We start from the raw sequence: 15,281 nt of genomic DNA, 5'->3' as shown, positions 1-15,281 counted from the left end.
GCACGGTGAAGGAAACAATCAGCAAAACTAAAAGGCAACCGACAGAATGGAGAAGATATTTGCAAATGATATATCAGATAAAGGGTTAGTGTCCAAAATCTATAAAGAACTTATCAAACTCAACACCCAAAACACAAATAATCCAGTGAAGAAATGGGCAAAAGACATGAATAGACACTTCTCCAAAGAAGATATCCAGATGGCCAACTGACACATGAGAACATGCTCAATATCACTCATCATCAGGGAAATACAAATCAAAACCACAATGAGATACCACCTCACACCTGTCAGAATGGCTAACATTAACAACTCAGGCAACAACAGATGTTGGCAAGGATGCGGAGAAAGAGGATCTCTTTTGCATTGCTGGTAGGAATGCATGCTGGTACAGCCACTCTGGGAAACAGTATGGAGGTTCCTCAAAAAATTAAAAATAGAACTACCCTACAACCCAGGAATTGCACTACTAGGTATTTATCCAAAGAATATAGTGTGCTGTTTCCAAGGGACACATGCACCCCCATGTTTATAGCAGCACTATCAACAATAGCCAAAGTATGGAAAGAGCCCAAGTGTCCATCGATGAATGAATGGATAAAGAAGATGTGGTATAGCTATACAATGGAGTATTACTCAGCAATCAAAAAGAATGAAATCTTGCCATTTGCAACTACATGGATGGAACTGGAGGGTATTATGCTAAGTGAAATTAGTCAGTCAGAGAAAGACAAATATCCTATGACTTCACTCATATGAGGACTTTAAGATACAAAACAGATAAACATAAGGGAAGGGAAGCAAAAATAATATAAAAACAGGGAGGGGGCAAAATAGAAGAGACTCATAAATATGGAGAACACACTGAGGGTTACTGGAGGGGTTGTGGGAGTGGGGGTGGGCTAAATGGGTAAGGGGCATTAAGGAATCTACTCCTGAAATCATTGTTGCACTATATGCTAACTAACTTGGATGTAAGTTTAAAAAAAATTTTTTTTAAATAAATAAAAGCACCAGACACCCAGTTAAGTTTGAATTTCAGTAAACAATGAATAATTTTTAGTGTAAGTATGTCCCAAATATGGCAAGAAATATACTTAAACTGATACATTATTCATCTAAAGTTCAAATTTAAGTAAGCTTCCTGCATATTTTCTGGCCAGAATAATTAAATGACTGCTTATATTTTTTCTGGCAACCTTGCCCTACTGGCATTTGCATTTATAACTCCTGCCCTGTACTTCTTCCCCCACAGAGGGGAATATTTATTGAGCATCTACTATGCTAGTTTGGAGTGGGGTCTGGAGCAATAAAAAGGCTCTGTAGTGATGTTGCTGGAACCATGTGACCAGGCTGACCTCATGGTACTAGAAGTATCTGTGATAGAGAAAGAAACCATGTGGAGTGTCTGACACATCCCAGTAAGGGAGTCACAGAGAAGCCTGCTAGAATTCTGGGTCAAGGTCATGCCATCTTCAGCTGTGATCCATATACTATTGAAAAAGTGGCTCCTGGGGGCGCCCAAGTGGTTCAGTCGATTAAGCATCCGACTTAGGCTCAGGTCATGATCTCGCAGTTCATGGGCTCGAGACCCACACCGGACTCTGTGCTGGTGGTGTGGGGCCTGCTTAGGATTCTCTATCTCTCTCTCTCTCTCTCTCTCTCTCTCTCTCTCTCTCTCTCTCTCTTTGTCCCTTCCCCACTTACACACTCTCTCTCAAAATAAAAGAGAAAAGAGAAAAGAGAAGAGAGAAGGGAAGGGGAAGGGGAAGGGGAAGGGGAAGGGAAGGGAAGGAAAGGAAAGGAAAGGAAAGGAAAAAAGAAAAACAGCTCCTGACATGTAACTGAGCGCTGGTAGAAAAGAAGCACCTGACTGTAGGGCATCAATTGACTATGAGACCAGAACTGAACATGCACTAGGCACGTTATCCACCAAGTCATAAAGTCAGGCAGGACCAGCAGCGATCCATGACCAGATAGAAGCAGTATGTCTAGTTTGGGCTTCAGAAGATCCAGCGGGCATAAGTAAGCAGCATGACCCAGACCCTCCATGTCACCTACGTCACCTCCTAGTACTGCGCTGACACTCCTCCCTCAGTTCACACCGATGGCCATGGGAGGCCATAGCAGGCATTCCCCATAACCAGCTGATGGAGGAGAGAAAACCCAGCTCTCACCATAGTCTCGCTCAGGGGTGACCTTGGAAGAGCAATGAGAGGAAATCCTCTCAGCAGGCTAAGCTTCAGGCAGCGCACTTTGTCATCCACTTTGAGAAAAGAGAAAAATGACCAAATATTTAGTGTCACGGGCTGAAGCAAGTGACTTAATAGTTTAGTCAGGGACCTGGAAGAGATAAGATGTAAAGATTGGGGACACCGAGGCTGATCTAGTTAACTGCCACTGAATATACAACCTGCTAACAACAGGGACCAACACTGCGTTCCTGATATGGTACCATCCATTCAGGTGACCAGCCCACCACTTGGACCAGCAGAAGTAGGGCAGATCGGAGTAATTTCGAAACGACAGTAGAGGAGGGGGATAATGAGTATCAGTTAAGGCCCCATAGTCAACTATGTCTGGTTAGTGTTGTGAGTTTCCCATGGGTCATGATACATCAGTTTGCTAGAGCAACCATAACAAAATAGTATAGACTTGGTGGCTTAAACTACAAAATTCATCTTCTCACGATTCTGGGAGTCCAAGATCAAGGTGCCGGCAGGACTGGTTTCCCCTTAGGCCTCTCCCCATGACTTGCAGATGGCTGCCCTCTTGCCTCAGCCTCACTCGGTCATCCCTCTGTGCACACGTGCCCCTGACACCTGTGTGTGTCCTAATCACCTCTTTCTATAAGGACACCAGTGAGACTGGGTCGGGGCCACCCTATGGCCTCGTTTTAACTTAATCACCTGTCTAAAGGCACTATCTCCAGATATGATCACAGTCTGAGGTACTTGGGGTTAGAGCTTCAACACATGAATTAGGGGGCACACATTTCAGCCCATAACAATGATCACCCAGAATTCTGGAGCAGCTGTGCGTGGATACAGTGAACATAGAATGACAAGAGTAGCAAACTGAGCAGTCCACGGGGTGGGCTGTGGACACTGGCACGGCCCCGCCCGGATCCTCTTTACAGGGCGCCAACCCCCAGTCACTGTCAGGGTTGGCTACTGACAGCACCCCCTTTTCTAGAGAATTGCCTTCAGACAGGAGCAGTCAATGACTGATACGAGGGTCAAAAAGGCCAGCCCCCGGGCCTCAAGGTGGAACAGCTCAGTGGTGTGCTTTATGCTTCCTTTCCTAAGGGCAAGCACAGCTGCAGTAGAAATAGCTGGAAGGGGCCATGGAGGCAGTGACGAGGGAGTGTGGGTGAGACGCCCATGGCTGGAGATAAGGGGGGGGGGGAAGCTATGGAATGATACACCCTATGAGATGAAATACTAAAACTGTTATGTGTTGATGTGCAAAAATCTCCAACGCACATTAATGAGGGATGAGGGGAACAAGGTGCAAACGCAATGTACTTTGTGATTGTTGTAAAAGGAGAGGTCCTTTCTGGAAGCACAGACAAGGAAGTGTTTCCAGTGATTACAACTCCAGGCAGGGGGCGCCTCGGTGGCTCAGTTGGTTAAGCGTCTGACTTCGGCTCAGGTCACGATCTCGTGGTTTATGAGTTCAAGCCCTGTGTCGGGCTCTGTGCTGACAGCTCAGATCCTGGAACCTGTTTCGGATTCTGTGTCTCCCTCTCTCTCTGCCCCTCCCCTGCTCACACTCTGCCTCTGCCTCTCTGCCTCTCTCTCTCTCTCTCAAAAATAAATAAACATTTTTAAAAATATTAAAACTCCAGGCAGGGGCACCTGGGGGGCTCAGTCAGTTGAGCATCTGACTCTTGATTTCAGCTCAGGTCATGATCCCAGGGTCGTGGGATAGAGCCACACATCGAGCTCTATGCTGAGCTTGGAACCTGCCTAAGATTCTCTCTCTCTCTCCTTCTGCCCCTCTTCCCAGCTGTCTCTCACTCTCTCTAAAAATGAAAAAGAAAAAGAAAAAGAAACCCTCCAGGCAGTATAGTGGGTTGAGGATGAGGAGACTATTTGTCTGTGTTTCACTCGGTATCCTTTGTACTGGTGGAATATCATCCCATTCATGTATGACTTGTCCCTCAACATTTCATTGTTATAAAAATATTCAAACATACATGAAATTTGAAGTAATTGCATAATAAGCACCTCTAGCCCTACTGCCTGGTTTCAATAATTAATGGTTTTCTATGCTTGCCCTATCGCGTGTCTGTCTATCCATGGTTTCATCCATCCAAGAATCTTGTTTTTTGATGCATTTCAGAGTAAACTGCAGAGAGCAGTTCACTTTACCTCTAAACACTTCAGGACTCATTTCTTTAACTACAGAGTTCAATATTTGCTTATGTTTTTTAACTTTAAGATAAAAGTTATACAGCTTGAAATGCACAAATCCTTAAGTCTATCTACGTATCTTCTTTATACCTGTTTCTTAAACTTTTTAAAAAAGAGTACAGGTACCCGTTGATCTGCTTCCAGTCAGCGCGTATCGAGCCCCTACTGTCTGCCACACAGTGTGGCAGTCCGCTGGGGCGACGTGGTGGCCGTGACAAAGTCACAGTTCCCATGAGCTCACTGTCCAGGGTTCGGGGACAGACAAGAAGCACATCAATGAATAAGTAAAAAGGACCATTGATGGCTGTGATGGGGGCTAAGAAGGCCAGAAAGTGAGGGTCTGTGATGGAGAGAGATTGGGGCTGTGGGTGGGCAGTGCAGGAAGAAAATGCAAGAAGACCCGTCCAAGGAGGGGACATCTGAGCAGATGCCCAAGCGGTGAGAAGGTGCGCAGACATTTTCCAGCTTTGACGCATTCGTGGCTGTTTTCCGGAGCAGGTCTCCTCATCTCTCTAGGCCCCACGTTTCTCGCCTGTGTCACAGGGATGGTAACACCTCTCCCTCCCACAGGGGAGTGGTGAGGATTAAATGAGGGAGTCGATGTGCCCAGCACAGGTGAGCATGTGGCAACTGTCAGCAGCCGTGCCGTTACCACGGCCGCCTCTGTCAATGCCGTGAAATGCATCCCGAGCTCCTAGTATGTACGGACTCTGTGCTGGGTGCTGGAAACACGGCAATGGGTCAGACAGGTGTCTCTGCTCAGGGAGTTCCCGGTCTAGAGGGTGAGGCAGGTACAGAGCGGGGTAATCAAAGCTGCAGGAGAAATAGCTGGAAAGGACCTTCATGGCACTAAGGAGGAAATGACTTCCTCTGAGTTGACACGTATGGTGAGTCTAAAAAGATCACTGGGAGGTGGTCAGATGAGCAAGGGCAGGAACACATTCTAGGCTGAAGAACCAGCCGTGAAAAAAGCAGAGAAAGAATGAACTGACCGGATGCGTGGAGGAAAAACACACGCTCAGGTGAATATGGTAGGAAAGTTAAAGGGGAGGCTGGACAGAGAAGGGCTGGACCTTGGAGGACGCAGAGCCAAGGCTGAGAGCTCGACTTCCTCCTGAGCGCCATACCGAGCCAGGGGCACGCTTCATGGAAAGATGGCATCAGCACACCCACCAGAAAGACTAAAATTGAAAGGAAGAGACGCCACCATATGTCGGTGCCAGAGTGGAGGGACAAGAGCGCTCATACTCTGCGGGTACAAATGGAAACTGGCACAAACGTTGTGGGGAGGGATGATGGGTCTGGCTATGTGTACCGTGCAGACAGGAAATGCAGCTCTGCGATGCCCCCCCCCCCCACTTCAGATGGGTCTGCTGGTTCGCCTCTCTCGTCTCCTGGAGGACTGGGTGACTTAGTAGTAAATGTTAGCACAGGAACCCAATCCACATGGGTGACTTCGAGTGAGGTGCCTGATGGGTCTCCCAGCTCCCCTCCCGGGCCCCGAGAAGTCAAGATAAGCAAAGCACAAGACGCTGTCAATCCACAGAGATTGCAAGGCCAGAAAAGGTGCCAAGAACCCACTTCATCTGGGTGTCAGAGCCTCTGCTAGTGCCAATGGACACAACTGCCTCACGGGGGTAAGACATTTGTGATCCGGCTCACGCACACTCAGAAAGTGCTCCAAAGCACTCTTTGATACGTGATAGATAACCTGGTGCAGCTTTTCCAGAAGTGGAGCTGCCTCTCACACCATCAGCGAGCATGAGAAAGTGTTTCACCTCCCTATTCTTTCTCCACCCTTCCAATACAAAGGGCTCAGCAGAACACTAGTTCAACACCTCTCCAAACACTGGATTCTCTCCAGGTGCCTCGAGTGGGCAACATGGCTAGCCAGAGTTCAACCATGTGTTTCCGCTTGTTTTCACCGTGACCTTAGAAAAAACATCTCGCCTCTCGTAAAGGGACTCATCCGAACCTTATCTGAAAAATGAGGATAAAACAGTGCCCACCTCCAGGCATCAGCGTGGGGTTAAATGGTCCCATTTAATAATGCAAGCAAAGAGCGCGTAAGTGCTCACTAAGCTTAGTTATAGCCTCTAATACCCACTGTGACCGCTAAGGTCGTGTTGTCACCTCTGATTTATGGGAAGCAGTATTGTTTTCTCACTTTGGGTAATGTTATGCAATTTACATAAGAAATAGAAAATCAAATGTATTTAAGTTTTCAAATGTGACTCCACTTACCTGAATGCACATTGAGTACATAGTGATCCCAGGCATTGGCAGACATTGCAAACCATAAAGGCAGATGTGGCAGGCAGGTAAGGACAGCACCCCAACAACAGGCGTGCGGAAGGTGGTGGCTAAAAGACTGAGTGCCAGTTTCGGAGTCAGATGGACCAGAGTTCAGATCCTGGCCTCTTATCCGGGCAGCTGTGTGACCTTGAGCAAGTCAACCCTCCTTTCTGCACCTCCAATCCCTTATCTGTACAACGAGGGGAGGAGAGTGAACTGGCTGGCCGGAGGCTCGGTCTGGCAGGCAGTAAGCACTCAGAAATGGTAGGGCCATTCCTATTCTGTACCTCAGACAAGCCCTCCTTCCATACATAATCAGCCCCCAAAATTGCATTGCAAAGAAAGGAAACGTGTGAAATTCGGAAGCAGAACAAGGGGAGATTTGCCTGGTGTGTGTGTGTGTGTGTGTGTGTGTGTGTGTCTGTGTGTGTGTGTGTGTGTCTGTGTGTGTGTGTGTGTGTGTGTGTGTGTGTGTGTGTGGTGTTAGGGGAGGGCATCTAGTTCCCCGAGGGGCTAAAACCACTCAAACCCTCCTGCAGCTCTGATGGTTTGAGCATTCCATACCTGTTTCTTATTTTTGATCTCTGTCCTCACAACTGAGACAAGTGAGTGCTGTTTTTTTATATTTCCTTGTCCATTTCTGGCTCACTCTCTCTCTCTCCCCAGGAGAATGTGAGCCCGGGAAGGCAGGGGGCACAGTCTGTTTGCTCCCTGCTTTGCCCAAAGCACCCAGAATTGTGTCCACACACAAAGGGTGTGAAATACAACTAGCTGACCAGCCCACTGACCTGCTGGCTGACTGTGTCTGTCTGTCCCACCAGTCCTGAGCTACTAAAGAGAATGAGGGAGGGGCACCTGGGGGCTCAGTTGGTTGTGTCTGACTTTGGCTCGGGCCATGATCTCACAGTTCGTAGGTTCAGGCCCCACATCAGGCTCTGTGCTGACAGCCCAGAGCCTAGAGCCTGTTTCAGATTCCGTGTCTCCCTCTCTCTGCCCCTCCCCTGCTCGTGCTCTGTCTCTGTCTCTGTCTCTCTCTTTCTCTCTCTCTCAAAAATAGACATTTAAAAAATTTTTAAAGAGAGAGCATGAGGGAGTCAGGAAGAAATATTGCGGATAGACCCCTAACCTGCACAGGTCCACACACACATAACAAGTCTCCAGCTCCCAGGTACCTCCCCAGGTCTGCCCAGGAGGGCCTTCCCACCTCCTGACCTGGTCACCCCTGAGAGGCTGGCTCTAAGGGTGACCATTTGGGAGGTCATGAGGCTGAACCTCTGAGGCCCTGAAACTGAGGCTCCCCACTTGGAGCCTCAGCTGCTCTCAGAGGCCTGATCCAGGAACCCCCATCTCCCAGGGGAACCCCTACTTTCCAGCTCGCACACATATCACACACCCAGACACTGTTTCTAAAGACAGAAACTCCAAAGGACAGTCCTCATAACAACTCCCAGCTTGTAAAACCACGTAGTTTTTCCAGTTACAGCTACACAATGTCAACAATAACAACTAAAATAATCTTCACAGAAATCTTCATATTAAGAGCACCCTCACGCAGCCCCGGCTGGGCTTTAAGGAAGCACTTGCCACAGCCACTGTCGTCTGCGTGTAAAAGAGTTAACGGGGTGCCAGAACAGGGCCTGGACAGGGAGCGAGTGCTCATATGCTTGGGTGGTTCCTTTCAAGGTCCACAACTGAGCCAGCAAGTCGGTCATTGCTCAGGGACGAGGGCAGGGCTCCAGCCCCTCCTGGCGGCACTTTGGCCAAGGCCACCTGTGGGTAGCTGGGAGGGGGGAGGGGGGTCGGTGGGGGATCGCCTCTCAAAGTGCCAACACCTGTGCTCTCCACAGGGCTCCCCCAGCTCCCTCCTGGGCCTCTGAGGTGACAAGAGATGGACAGAGACAGGGACAGAGAGAGGCAGAGGAAAGAGGACAGAAAAAAGAGGGCAAAATGTACAGAAACCAGCTTGTGTGTGACAGAGAGAGAGAGGCCTCAAGACAGCTGAGGCCAGGGTGTTCACACAAGCAGGGTCCTGGAGGCCTGGTTTCGGAGGTCACACCAGACTGGCCCCTGCCTGAGGGAGGCTCCAGGGTGTGCCAAGGGGCGACCAGGACCCCAGCCCCACTTCACCTCCAACCTGTGGTCTAGTGTCTGGTGCAGATGGCCCAGCCTGCTTCCCTACCACCTACTCTGTTCTGTCACAAGACTTAGATGAGACCCCCAGAGTCTCTCTTTCCAAAACCCACCTCCTTCGTTTGCCCCTCCTCCTGGAAAGCCCTCCTCTCCTAGCCCTCATTATCAGCCTCTTACCATTATCCCCGAAGCCCAGATCAAATGTTACCCCTTCCATGAAGCCTTCTCTGATCTACCCTCGTCCCCAGTCAGGCAGCGCATGCCCTCTGAGCTGTTGGCAACTGTCACGTTCTAGGTGCACGTGGACCCCCCTCACAGCGCTGATCACCTCCCTCCTCTACCCTTTGACACCCTTTGCCTGTGCCCCACACTCTGGCCCTGATGACACGTCCTGTGCTGACCTCCATCACAGCACCCGGTGCAGTGGGCCTGGTCTCACCTCAGTTGCTGCACTATCACCGTGGGCTTCCCCTTCTAAGGGCACTTACCAACACCTAGCTGACCTCTACCCTGTCCCACGCTGCCCGAGTTGGGGAAAGTCACCACACTTATCCCTCTGCCTGCATTGACCCTGATCATGACCCAAAGCCTGACCTCTCCGTCCCTGTGGGACACACCCACTGTGTGTCCCCCACCTTGTGTGGACCCCCACCTTGACTGTGAGCCCTACAAGGGCAGGGCATATCTGGTCTTTGTCTCCCTGGGAAGAGTTAGAAGTCTGGCTTAGCCAATGCTTGTTTGCACTGAATCTATTCCCGTCCCACAAAAGAGGGATTACGCCCGTGAAGTTTCAGTGGTGGTTCCGGGACTGGCGTGACTGGGCTTTTGTTGGAACGGCCATCTATCCATCCGTCTATCTGCCGGCCCGTCTGCCACCCGTGTCTCCCTGAAATCCTGGGCGGTGGGGGCTGTGGGTGACGCTGGGAAAGGAATGAGACTTCCTCCACTCCCCTGTTCTCCACCCAACCTTTATTTACTCATTCAAAAAAATGTATTCAGTGTGAAAATGTTCTCAATTCTGAAAACACAAGGAAGGTGGTACAAGTCACCTGTGATGACACTTCCAAGAAATGAACACTGTTACCATTTTGGTGAGTTTCCTTCCAGTATTTTTTCTAGATGAAAAAAAAAATCTTTTTTTTCTAAAAAACAGAAGTAACTTTCTAAAATAAACAATTTATTTGATGAGTCCCCTGTTGCTGGACATTTAAGCTGGTCCCCCCTTAGGGCTGTTGTACATAATGCTGTGCTGGGCCGCCTAACAGTTCCTTTGGCCCACGCCACTGGACAGGTCCCTCAGACAGAACCCACACTGGCCCTGGGTCAACGGGAGTGAGCCTTCCTGAGAACAGACGTGTCCTCCGGAACAGGCCGTTCCTCCCTGCTTATTCAGTGAACCCCCTCTGCCATAAGCAAAGGTTGTCTGAGCCAGTCTGACCTCCAGCATCAAGAAGCCCAGCCTGTCCTCACCTGACAGCTAGGGAGGCTAAGGCCCAGAGAGAAGAACTGACGTGTCCAAAAGCATCAACAAACTCCATGTTGTCTGCATGTTTTCTCTCCGCTCTGTTATCTCCTTGATGTTCTACAAGGAACTGCAAAATCTTCAACCAGAACACAGGTGGCACTCGCCAAGAGCAACACGTCGATATGGCTCGTGGCCACACTGCAAGTCCATCATCACGCTCTTCCGCTGAGTCCAGACCCCCGAGGACTGCAACAGCCATTACCAGGCAATGGGATGGGCGCAAGAGGTGAAATCTTTCTGCCACTCTCATGGTACCTTTGGTGCCAACAAAGCCCTTTTAAATTGAGGACCCGAGCCCACTCAGGAGAGCTTTGAAGGAGACTTCCATCTTGCCTTCCAAGATGGTAACAGTGTGTAAGTCCTCCGGATTTTCATCTGTCCAGCCCAGCCATGTCCTCACAGACTCTGGTTCTCCACAGGACCATGGACTCCTCAGAAAAGGATGTCCCTGTCCCAGCTGGAGGTGATGGGGTCAGCTGGGACAAAGAGACATGTCATAGGCTCCAGAGTCACACAGAACTGGGTCCAAATCCTGGGTCCACATTTTATGGCTGTGGGACCCTGGGCACGTCACTTTCCTTCTCCAAGGACCTCGCTCGTCTGGAAAATGGAGGTGTTAATCCCGTGGGTGTTATCCTTTCTAGGCCTCAGTTTGGTGATCTATAGAATGGAAGTGGTCTTTTCTACTTTGACACTTTGCTGTGGCTGTGTGTCCAGCTTTCGGTATCTTTGATTTCACACTCTCTCCCCACCCCTAAACCAAGGCTTCTATGGACTGGCTTGGTACAGACAGGGGAGAGAGGCTCATGTGCTCTCTCTCTCTCTCTCTCTCTCTCTCTCTCTCACACACACACACACACACACACACACACACACACACACACACACACCTGTTCCCTTTCTCTCTGGCTCCATCCAGGGATGGAGCACAGTCAGAAAAGAGAGGAAAAGGGGGCAGGTTTCCCTTGGCGGTTAGTACTGCAAGATGGCTCTCTCATCTCTAGGGAGGCAAAAAATGTTTCGAGCTCTCATGGGCACCTTCTTGAGGGCATTTTCAAGCCTCCCTGCCAGGCCTCTTGAGCTGCAACCCTAGGCAAGGGCAGAGCCCCGCCAGTGGCTGATCACCCTGCATGCCACCCCCAGCCCCTGGCTCTCTAGAATCCTTTCCGCACCTGTCCAGGAGATGGTGTTGCAAAGGACTTAAACCAGCCCCAAACTAGACCGCTGTCCTGCAGGGTCCTTGGAAAAGCATACACACAAGCTTTGACTCTGTCCAGAGCCAGAATTTTCCTCAGAAGCCACTCTGCCCACTGTGACAGCAGCTCACAGCCTCTTTCTCTCAGGCAGAAGATAGAAACCAGGCCACTGCATGTCCCCTGGACCCCTACCTGGTCCCTGGAAAGCCCCCTCCCTCTAGGCCCGCAATAGGGGCAGATGCCCCTCTCTCCTCACCGGGAGAGTGGGAAGAGGGACCACAGCTGTAGCTGTCTCATAAGAAATACCCTCACAGACTCATAAATATGGAGATCAAACTGAGGGTTACTGGAGGGGATGTGGGAGCGGGGATGGGCTAAATGGGTAAGGGGTACTAAGGAATCTACTCCAGAAATCACTGTTCCACTATATGCTAACTAATTTCGGTGGAAATTTTAAAAAATAAAAAATTAAAATTAAAGAAAAAAAAAGAAAGAAATACCCTCACAGGATGCCTGGGTGGCTCAGTCGGTTGAGCGGCCGACTTTGGCTCAGGTCATGATCTCGCCGTCTGTGAGTTCGAGCCCCGCGTCGGGCTCTGTGCTGACAGCTCAGAGCCTGGAGCCTGCTTCGGATTCTGTGCCTCGCTCTCTCTCTGCCCCTCCCCCGCTCACGCTCTGTCTCTCTCTGTCTCAAAAATAAATAAATAAAAACATTTAGAAAAAATTTTTTGAATAAAAAAAAAAAAAAGAAATACCCTCACAGACCTTCCTTCTTTGCCCTCATGATACTTTATCACTTTGATCTGGGTCAGAAGCCTCCGCACGGCAGAACCAAGGGTGGTGCGACCGGTTCTTGGCTATCAGCTTGCACTGTGTTCTGGTCCCTTTTCTTAGTATATGGCATCATCCGTGGAACCATGGTGCTAGTTTGCAGACCTGAGTGCCGGTGGGGACACCCATCAGTGAGCAGTGAGAGAGAAGAGCAAGAAGACCCCTACCTTAGCAAGGGTGGCCAGGTAAGGAGGCCTTTCCAAGGAGGGGACACTGAAGCTGAGGCTTGGGGAATGAGAGGGAGCCAAGCTGGGAGAAGAGCACTCCTGGGAGAGGGCTCAGCATGTGCAAAGGCCCTGAGGTAGGAGTGAGAGGAGAGAGAAGCAAAGTGATGAGCGATGAGCCCTGAGAGGCGGGCTGCAGCCAACCAGGCGGGACCTTGTCAAGCTTGGATTTTCTTGTAAGAGCCACGGAGGCCTTTGGTGATGTGGGGGGTGCTGTTAATAAGCACAGATGTGGCAAAATCTGAGTAATTTTTTAAAATTTTTTTTCAACGTTTATTTATTTTGGGGACAGAGAGAGACAGAGCATGAATGGGGGAGGGGCAGAGAGAGAGGGAGACACAGAATTGGAAACAGGCTCCAGGCTCTGAGCCATCAGCCCAGAGCCCGACGCGGGGCTCGAACTCCCGGACCGCGAGATCGTGACCTGGCTGAAGTCGGACGCTTAACCGACTGCGCCACCCAGGCGCCCCTGAGTAATTTTTTAAAAGCTAACTCAGGCGCTGGGTGGAAATTGGATTTTGGTGGGGTTGGGGGGGGACTAAGGGTGGGAAGAGGGAGACCAGAGAGGAGACTGGAATGAATTAGTGAATGCATGGATGGGTGGATGGATAAAGTGGACATCTCTCAAGGCAGAAGAGGATCCAAATCCCAAGAGAGTAAATAATTTGTACTTTGGGGGCTCCCGGGAGGATATCGGTCCAGGTGGGGCAACAGTCAGGCAGCTCTATGCAGATCTTGCCTTCTGAATTAGGCCTTGAAGATCAGTGACATTAATATTCCAACAATAATAACAGCATTTACCATTTACTGAATTCTCTGATGTTCCAAGAATTTCACATTATCTTATGTGACTGTCAAAACAGTCCTAATTTACAACTGAGGAAACAGAGGCTCACAGAGGGAAGCAATTTTCCCATGGCCTCACAGTTGATGAACCCAAGAGCAAGGATTGAACCACATCTGTCAGACTCCAAAGGCTTTCCCCTGTCCTGCTGCCCAGATGGGGCAAGATGGACCTTTGAGGGAATGGACCAGGCATTCCAGGAATAGGACACAGCACAAGCAAAGGCCTGGGAGCTGGAAAGAGGTGAGAGCGGGACAGAAAGGCCGTCAGCAGTCTGATGGGAGCACTGAGCGGCACTGAGCACAGGGCCATGCCGGCCCTGGGCTCCAAGGTGTGTCACACCAACAGAGAGGAGTCGTGCATGGTGACTCCAGCGAGTGTATCAGAGCCAAGAGGCAGGAAGCAGGAGCTAAGGCAGGCCCAGGCCCTGGCACTGGACGCAGGCCTCCCACAGAGGGGCATTGTTCACAGGCAGCAGGCATGACCAGCCGAGGAGCACAAGAGGCAGCACTTGGCTCTCTGGAGACGCGCCCAAGGGACTGGCAAGACCCCTCCAGGAGGCCTCCCTTACTCCCAAAACGTCTCGTCTTTGGGTGTTTGGCACATTTGCACACACGGCAGGATAGCAAATGCTCTTGCCTTTTTCCCCTTGACAACTCCAGGAGGGGGAGAGGGGCCAGGGCCAGGCCACCCACACACTGAGGGGCCTCGGGGCATTCACTGCCGCTCTCTTGTCCCCCTGCAAGATTCAGCAATGGCCCTCTCAGCTCTGAGCCACAAGCCACAAATCGAAGCAGGGCAGCAAGGATGCCTCCCCAGATCACGTCAAAAGGCCGTGTTCACATCCCGCCCTCCCGACACTGGCCTGGAGTCACTTGGGGAAAGGACAGTGGGTGGAAAGAGCTTGTGGTCTGGACTAGGTAGACTGGACTCCAGTCCCAGCTCTGGCAGCCCTGGCCGTGGGACCTGGAGCAAGTCACCCACCTCCCTGAGCCTCAGGTGCCCTTGGTGAGCCCGGGGCTGCCGACACCCGTCTGAGTGCCCGCAGGTTAAATGAGGCAAGGTTTGTACCCAGGCGGTGGGTGATAGGGGTCCTGTGGGACCATGGCTTTGTTCCCTCGGTTCGCAGGCATGCCTCATTACTCATTCGTTCCACACGTGTTCACGGAGATTCCTGAAGGCGGACGCAAGGCACAGTGGGTATAATCATTGCCCAGTGAATCACTGAAAGTACTTGCTAAGTGCTACGTGAGCATGCACCTCAGTTCACGCTCTCAGCAGCCTGTGTGGGAGGTGCTACTATATCATCCCCACCTTATTGATGAGGACACTGAGGCCCAGAGAGGTGAAGTACTTTCCCCAGGGTCACACAGCAAAGAAAGGCCCATCCTATTACAAGCAGTGATAACATAGCAACAACCACTCACATTTATTGAGCACGTACTCTGTGCCAGGACCTACGCTCTGAGCCATGTCCACTGTGCTCCTCTCAGCATACTAGTATGTGGGTGCTACTATTGTTCCCATTTCACAGATGAAAAGCTGAGACTTGGAGAAGTTAGGGGATGTCCCCCAAGTCACATATCATGGAAATGGCGGAGCTAGGACTCGGACCCAGACTGTCCTCAGGACCTTTTATATCTGCCAAGCTGCAGAGACATCCCCAGATAGGTTTTGAAGTCAGAGTTCTGGCTGAATCCTGGCTCTGCCATTTGCTGACTGTGTGAGGCAGGTTCCTCCGTGGTGACGTTATGATAATGGTACTGATCCTGGTGGGGATGAGGCTCCATTGACATGACCAATGTAAAGCCTAGGGTG

General features: G+C 50.5%; 1 protein-coding gene across 4 annotated transcripts in view; it reads right to left on the bottom strand.

The window, feature by feature from the left end:
• Positions 1–15,281, bottom strand: part of CDK5RAP1 (CDK5 regulatory subunit associated protein 1) — a 194,064-nt gene that overhangs the window by 57,943 nt on the left and 120,840 nt on the right. The window lies entirely within an intron of this gene.

This window comes from Felis catus, chromosome A3, assembly GCF_018350175.1.
Source record: "Felis catus isolate Fca126 chromosome A3, F.catus_Fca126_mat1.0, whole genome shotgun sequence".
Taxonomy (NCBI): domain Eukaryota; kingdom Metazoa; phylum Chordata; class Mammalia; order Carnivora; family Felidae; genus Felis; species Felis catus.
This window is presented reverse-complemented; position numbering and strand designations above follow the sequence as displayed.